Source organism: Vipera ursinii (genome assembly GCF_947247035.1).
Source record: "Vipera ursinii genome assembly, chromosome: 6".
Taxonomy (NCBI): domain Eukaryota; kingdom Metazoa; phylum Chordata; class Lepidosauria; order Squamata; family Viperidae; genus Vipera; species Vipera ursinii.
Genome location: NC_139515.1, coordinates 88,893,469 through 88,901,506, shown reverse-complemented (window position 1 = coordinate 88,901,506; position 8,038 = coordinate 88,893,469). Strand labels below are relative to the sequence as shown.

Here is an 8,038-nt window from a genome sequence, read left to right as displayed (position 1 = left end):
GGCTGGATGACCTCAGGGAACATTTCAAATGGCAAGATTCTCTCTGCGAGACCTACCTTGGCAGCATGTAAATCCTGTCAGATTAAATTTCTTTTGCGCACAGGCGCTGCTTCCTGATGGCTTGACCAAAAATCCCCTTCTCAAGCAATTTCCCTCTCCCTCCCCTTCCTCCCCCCCACCCCACAGAACCCCCCCTCACTTGCCTTGCCTATAAATGCCTCCGTTCCCCTCGCAGGAGGGAAGCCTGGAGTTGCCTCTGAGCAGAGTTGCTACCTGTGGAGGCTGAGGGACAGGTGAGTGCGGCTCTCCCACCTCTCCACAAGAATTTAAATCAGGAACTGTTTAAGAGGATAGTTGCAGGGGTCAACAATGCATCAGATCCTTGCTCTTTTCAGACATGCACAAATACACACAGATAGAGAACATGTTGAAGGAATGCCTTTCTCTCATGTCACTCTCCACCAGAGGACCTGGAAGGAGCAGCAGGAAAACTTCCATCTTGCCTCCATCCACAATGTGGCAGAGTCAGTTGAATTGTCCAACTACATCTCCCAATATTTTGAAATCACCGATGTCAGGATCGGATTGAGGCTCTCAAAGAGAGTAGGTCCTTTCTATTGCTGATCTTCACCAATGCTTTTCTACCATTTCTAAGGGACTGTTTGAAGGGTGGTAGTGATCACTCAGCTAAAAGCTTGTCAAGGAATGTAATATCATGAGGTAAATTAATCAGTATACAGAACACCCAGAAGAAAAAGGCGGGAAAAAAGGGACACGCCCCCTACATACTTACAGCAACCAATCATAGCGTAGATTGCCTCATGCAGGAACAGACAAGAGAGCCAGGAATAGAGGAATTTCATGAGATAAAATTAAATAGTATACAAAACATATGGAAGAAAAGATGGAAGCCCCCTTTATACTTACAGCAACCAATCACAGCGCAGATTGCCTCACGGCATGAGTCAGCATACTCTAACTAATCAACTACAACTGTGTGTTGTGGCCTATCACACACATGGCTGTTCAAGCTACTAAAATTTGATATCCTAACAAAGTTTTTGCCTTAGAGTAAACCTCTAAAAATGTTATTTCCTCCAATTATGTCTCCTCCCCGTCATCAATCGTTCATGCCCAATTGCAGAACTGATTGCTGTCATTAAAGAGAGAGACAGAGAGAGAGAGAGAAGGAGGGTTTCCCCCCCCCACCACCACCTTTTGGCTATTGGAAGCAGCGAATTTCACCCTTTAGGGAGGGAAAAGATTAGAAAGATCTGAAAAATGAACCAATGCTGACACCTACTGGTGAATGAGGATTATGTGGGGACAAATTTCTGCCTCTGACCTTCAAAGTTTTCAATAAACACAGCTGTTTAGATAAAGTGAGACTTACAAATCTGAGGGAACAGAAACAAAGAAAAAAATAGATCTTTTTTTTAATGAACTCTGCACTATACATATTTACTTAATTCTGACTTTAAAACCATTTCCAAAGGGGGGGGAAGAAAAGAAAAAAAATCTGGACTTTTGGTCATTATGGAAAATCAGAGACTTATAGAAAATACTTATCAAGAAATAATGAATACTTCACAAGAGGAAATATATGATAAGCTGCAACCAATTCAGAGGACAATGATCTCAAACTACAAAGAAATACAGAACAACTTTGAAAGTATAAATCAACTTATCTCCAATTTAATTCTACTCCAAGAAAACTCTCAAGAAAATGCAGCAGAGATGACTGAACAGAAATCCGAGGATAGAGACTTAAAGATGGAATTTTACAAAACAAAAGACTATGATTTAATTCAAGGGGAAAGAAAAGATAACTTACATTTCAACACTTCAAAGCAAATTTGAGGACAAGAACAAGGACTGGAAAAAACATTCTACAGAGATACCAGGAAAAACACCAGAAGTGGAGAGACAAACAGTGACAAGAGAAGGGGAGAGAAAAGGAAGGAAAAAGATTCCTAATAAAAAGGAGTGGGCAAATACCTATAACAAAGACACTGATTTACTTTCTTTATCTACGGTAATACCTATGATTAAACAGAAAAACCTTTTGATTCAGCAAAGTACATTGATTAAGAAAGACACTGGGCAAAGAAAAAATTTATTTTATTTATTTATTTATTTATTTTATTACATTTATATACCGCCCTTTCCCGAAGGACTCAGGGCGGTTTACAGGGTAATTAAAAACCACAATACAAAAGTTAAAAACAATTTTTTTTAAAAAAAATTATATGTGTCCCTGCCTAAATAAAACCCCGATTAAAATAAGTTACTCCTCAGCCTGGGCCAGAGAGCTCGAAGAGCCAGGTCTTCAGGCCCCGGCGGAATGAACGGAGGTCGGGGGCAGTCCTCAGCTCCACTGGCAGCTGGTTCCAAAGGGCAGGCACCCCCACTGAGAAGGCCCTATCCCTGGGTGTTACCCGCCGGCAATCTCTTACCGGTGGCACCCTGAGAAGACCCTCCCTGTGGGAGCGCACTGGACGAAGGGAACTTGATGCCGTCAGCAGGTGTTCCCTCAGATAATCTGGGCCCAAGCCATTTAGGGCTTTATAGGTCATCACCAGCACCTTGAATCTCACCCAAAGGGCAACCGGAAGCCAATGCAGCTCGCGGAGTAGAGGTGTTACATGGGAGCATCGGGAAACTCCCATCACAACTCGCGCGGCCGCATTCTGCACCAGCTGAAGCCTCCGAGTGGTCTTCAAGGGCAGCCCCATGTAGAGAGCGTTGCAATAGTCTAAATGGGAGGTCACGAGCGCATGAGTGACTGTGCGTAGGGCATCTCGGTCTAGATAGGATCGCAACTGGCGCACCCGGCGAACCTGGGCGAAAGCCCCCCTGGTCACGGCTCCTATATGGTCTTCAAAATTGAGTCGCGAATCCAGGAGGACGCCCAAGTTGCGAGCCCTATCTACGGGGGGTAACACCTCACCCCCCAAAATGATTAAAATGGAAACTAAGAAAATAGATGATGGGAGCTATACTTTAAAAAAAGAAGCATTTGTTCGAATATGGTTAAAGAAATAGAAAAACTTTGGAATATACCACTTTAAGAGGGATGAATTCTCCAAATAATATAGCACGCTTCTTTCTTTTCTGTAAAAAAAAAAAGCTGAAATGACTTAAATAAAACAAATGTTTTAGGTATTTAAATGTGACTGAACTTAAGAAAAGTATTAAAAAATGTTTTGAATTAGAGTCAAGGGACTAGATGACTAGATCTACTGAATGGAATGCTTAAAGATTAAATATATATTTTAGCTACAGTTAAAAAGAATAAGAAATTGAGGAAATAAATATATATTAACCTAGGAGGGATATATATTTTAAGTAGCATGTTATTTCTCCTGTTTCGTTGCTCTTGCCTTTTTTCTTCTTCTTTTTTCTTTTTCTTTTTTTTTTCTTCTCTCTTTTCATTCTTTTATTTATTATTCTGAATCCAAGCCTGAGGTTTTGCTTGTGGTGTTCAAAACCTGAAAGATATAAAAGAACGTGCATATATATTGCAATAATAACAATTGCCATTTCAGGCCTCAATAGTCTGGATCAAGTTGAAGGCACTTGTCTTCTTGGAGTCAGGATTCAACAAGGAAAACAACGAGTTCAGTCTTCAAGGGCAAAAGCAGGACAAGTTCTGCAATGGTCTGATGAAAGATTTTGGTGCCCTTCGATTCTTGAGGTCATTGGTCCTTAAACAGAACAGGGTCTCCAACTTGAAGATAGGGTAAAGGTGAAACATTGGTGACTGGAGCCTGACTTTGTTGCTCCCCCGCCATGCTGCTCCTTGCCATCATTTGAAGCAGGGTTGGATACAGGTGGTTGCTGTGGATTGCCTGGAAGTGGATGCGTAGCTGTATCATGTTTGTCGCTATCGCATTCTGTGCACTTGACAAAGGCTTTACAATTTTTAGCAAAATGACCATATAAATGACCATATAATAATAATAATAATAATAATAATAATAATAATAATAATAATAATAATAATAATGTTGGAAGGGACCTTGGAGGTCATCTAGTCCAACCCCCTGCTCAGGCAGGAAACCTTATACCATTTCAGGCAAATGGCTGTCCAGTCTCTTCTCAAAAACTTCCAGTGTTGGAGCATTCACAGCTTCTGGAGGCAGGTTGTTCCACTGGTTAATTGTTCTAACTGTCAGGAAGTTTCTCCTTAGTTCTAGGTTGCTTCTCTCCTTGACTAGTTTCCATCCGTTGCTTCTTGTCCTGCTTTCAGGTGCTTTGGAGAATAGCTTGACCCCCTCTTCTTTGTGGTAGCCCCTGAGATATTGGAAGGCTGCTATCATGTCACCCCCCACCCTTCTCTTCATTAAACTACACATACCCAATTCCAGCAACCGTTCCCTATATGTTTTAGCCTCCAGCCCCCTAATATAAAGCACAGCACCTGTAGCATATTGTACATTTTGAGGGACCTCTTTCCGCTCTTGTATAGTCATTGCTGATGACATTTCCTCAGAGGGTGAGGCAGTTTGTGAATAGGACACTGACAATTGGGATCTTCATCCCCACCACCTGAATCGCTCCATTTAGGAGGAGATGGTACAGGATGTGAGTTGCCACCACCTGAATCACTCCATTGAAGAGTAGATGATACAAGAGGTGAGATGTCCATCTTTCTTGTAGACACAGCTCCACATGAGGCTTTGTGTTGAGCTGCTGTGTTAACATACCTTGGTGATGGTGATGGAGCAGGCACACTGGATTCAGGGTAGTTGAAGCTGGGGCTAACAAATTGTCTCTCTATTTTTCTCTCTCGCTGTAGGTATCCTGAAATGTTTATCTTCCCTTCGGTCTGTTCTTCTTTTTGATCCTCAGGTTTCTTCTGGTTTATATAGAAAGTCTTTTCCATTTTCAAAGCTGTCAATCCCTTTTCTGAGTTTTCCATTAACTGTGTTTGTTGATCCGCTGAGTCTTCTATGATAGTATTTGATTGCTCCATTGCTTTTATTATGTTCTGTGTAGTTAATTCTTTAGTTCTAATCAAAGTTTGGGTTCGTATATCTAGGCTGATATCTTGTTGTCTTCTGTAGCCTCTTATTTCATCAGTGGCTTTAAGAACAGTTTCATGAATTGCTTTCAACATAAATAAAATCTGTTCCTGATGTTGATCTATGTTCTCTTAAAGATCTGAATTAAAAGCTTTACATTCAGAGAATGAAAATAATTTTATCACTGAGTATAGAACACAGCTGGGCTTCTCACAGCTGATTGCCAAGGTTACAAAAGTCTTATCTATAGTCTGGGTTTCAAGCCAAGTCTCTTTCAGACAATAACAGTTTGTAATATCAGGTTTAGCCACAAGATATCGCCTATACTGTTAAGATATTTTTTTTTAAAAAACCAAGATTTTAATCGTCTTTTTTCCTTCTTTTTTTATAAATAAGAACCCAAATGTTTAATCAAAATAGCAAATTTTTTAGTCCTCAAATTGTGGAAAGATAGAAATGCAGTTAAAGTCAGGTTATTGTCTCAACATTTTAAACTTCCCTGGATAGTCAGTCACTCCTGTTGTTAGACAATGGGATAGGATTTCCCTTGCCTCTCTCCACAGGGGGGAAAATACTTTGGGCAGCTTATACAGGTGGAAAAAATAGTTAGGATTGAAGAGAGGTTCAGATCTCTCCCATACTCATTCATGATGCTTTGTAGGTGCTTCGGCTGTCTGCAGCCTGGTGACAGGCCATATTTCTATGGCTGGTCTTTCATCTGCCAGTTTGGAGGGCTACACGAGATCGGGCGGAAGGGCTACCACCCTCCCGTGATCAAACAGAGATCCCTTCCTTGCTGGTTACCCCTACAGGGCGACTTTTGACCGTTTCCAGGTCCACCTGCAATGTCAAATCAGATGTGGAAGACGGAGCTCACCTTCCACACGTCTGTGGCAGCTGCAGTGGCAAACCGGAAGCCCACTTCTTCTGAAGTAATAATAATAATAATAATAATAATAATAATAATAATAATAATAATAATAATAATAATAATAATAATTATTTAATTTAATTTCTATACCGCCCTTCTCCCGAAGGACTCAGGGTGGTGTACAGGGCAATAAATACAATAAAATACTATGTACAAACGTTAAAAAAGAACTAAATAAGTAGCCCAATTACAATAGAAATCAATAAAATTAATATTAAAATACCCCAAACCCATCAGACCAGGCCGGCTTATTCAAATAAGTAAGTTTTTAGGTCACGGTGGAAGGAGCGAAGGTCAGGAGCCATCTGGAGCTCCACCGGTAAACGGTTCCAAAGGTCTGGCGCACTCACAGAGAACGCCCTCCCCCTGGGGGCTGCCAGTCGACACTTTGACCGACGGCACCCTGAGGAGGCCCTCCCTGTGGGAACACACTGGACGAAGGGAAGTCGATGCTGGCAGCAGGGGCTCCCGTAGGTAATCCGGACCCATGCCATTTAGGGCTTTATAGGTCATTACCAGCACCTTGAATCTCACCCGGAGGGCAACCGGAAGCCAATGCAGCTCGCGGAGTAGAGGTGTTACGTGGGAGTATCAGGAAACCGCCACCACCACTCGCGTGGCCGCATTCTGCACCAGCTGAAGCCTCCGAGTAGTTCTCAAGGGCAGCCCCATGTAGAGAGCATTGCAGTAGTCCAAACGGGAGGTCACGAGCGCATGAGTGACCGTGCGCAAGGCATCCCGGTCCAGATAGGGCCGCAACTGGCGCACCAGGCGAACCTGGGCGAAGGCCACCCTAGTCACAGCTCCTATATGATCTTCCATGGAGAGCTGTGAATCTAGGAGGACACCCAAGTTACGAGCCCTATCTACGGGGGTGATACCCCACCTCCCATGATTGTGGAGGCACCATTATGGAAATGGCAGGCAAAAGCCAAAGTGGTGTGTGTGTGTGTGTGTGATATTCTAGGCCAGAAGAAGACAACCCAGATGCCTTGGGAAGGATGGGAGGGAAGACTAGTGATGGGGGTGGAGTGCTGGTAGAGTGACAGCCACAAATGAATGCCCATGATAGGCCAGCTGCAATGGGTGTGTGTGTGTGATCTGATGTGGGCACGAAAATATCACTGCAATCAATTGTTCTAGATCCGGCACAGTAAGCCAGAGAATAACTAGCCAAGAATTGTGGGTTGTGTTAAAAACAAGGTGGGATATTTCTGAGAGCTGATCAAGCGGTTGTCTGAATCTAGCTGAGGTTTGGCTGCTGTGAGGGGCTCAGCTGGGTCTCTTCCGGGGCTGAACTCTCCTTCCAAGCCTTCCTAGAAGCAGCTGATTTTGCTAATTTCTGTCTTCCCTTTTTGAAGCGTCCAATGTTTGAAGCTGGTCCACCCTCTGCAGGGTGCAGACACAACAGCCCAACTATCATCCCTGAAGCCCCCCCTGTGAGACCCCCCAAGACGGAGAGCCCACGCCTTCAGGGGGAGAGTCTTCTTATCTTATCCCCAGGAGGTTTATTATTATATATTCTAGTTATTTATAGACTTGGTCAGCCGCCCATCTTACTTCAGGGCAGCTCTGGGCAGCTAACAATCACAACAAGGATATAAATACAATAGTAAACACAACAAAATAAAGGGGGCCAATTAAAGGTTGGGGTGGGTGGGAGAAGGATGGGGGAGGTGGCACCTGTTGTTAATTGATGAGAACCCCCCCCCCATTGTGATGCTCCCCCATTGGAGACCCAAGGCAGAGCCATGTCTGTAGGCCCTTGTAGAAGGAAAGGAGGGTTGGGGCTGACCTCATTCTTGGGGGGGGGTAAGATGTTCCGCAGGGAGGGGCAACGGCAGAGAAGGCCCTTCTCCTGGACCCCCCAGCTGGGATTCCCCACCCCTCTTGCCGGAGGTCCTCAGCAATTGAGCCCGGCGCTCTCTCTCCCCCAGAACCGGGCCTGAATCCTGGCTGGGGGGTCTCCGTCACCCGGGACCCTTTTCCACAACCATCCCTGGAACGGGGAGATTGGCAACTGGATGAAAGTTTCCCAGGCAGGCGGGATGCAGGGGTGGCTTTTTTAAGGAGGGGGCCA

At 44.0% G+C, this 8,038-nt stretch overlaps 1 protein-coding gene across 1 annotated transcript in view; it reads left to right on the top strand.

The window, feature by feature from the left end:
- Positions 1 to 248: 248 nt before the first annotated feature.
- Positions 249 to 8,038, top strand: part of LOC310642444 (snaclec A15) — a 30,817-nt gene continuing 23,027 nt past the window's right edge. The window contains exon 1 of the mRNA XM_083366167.1: positions 249 to 293. The gene's annotated coding sequence lies outside the window, so the exon portion shown is untranslated. The remainder of the gene's footprint in view (positions 294 to 8,038) is intronic.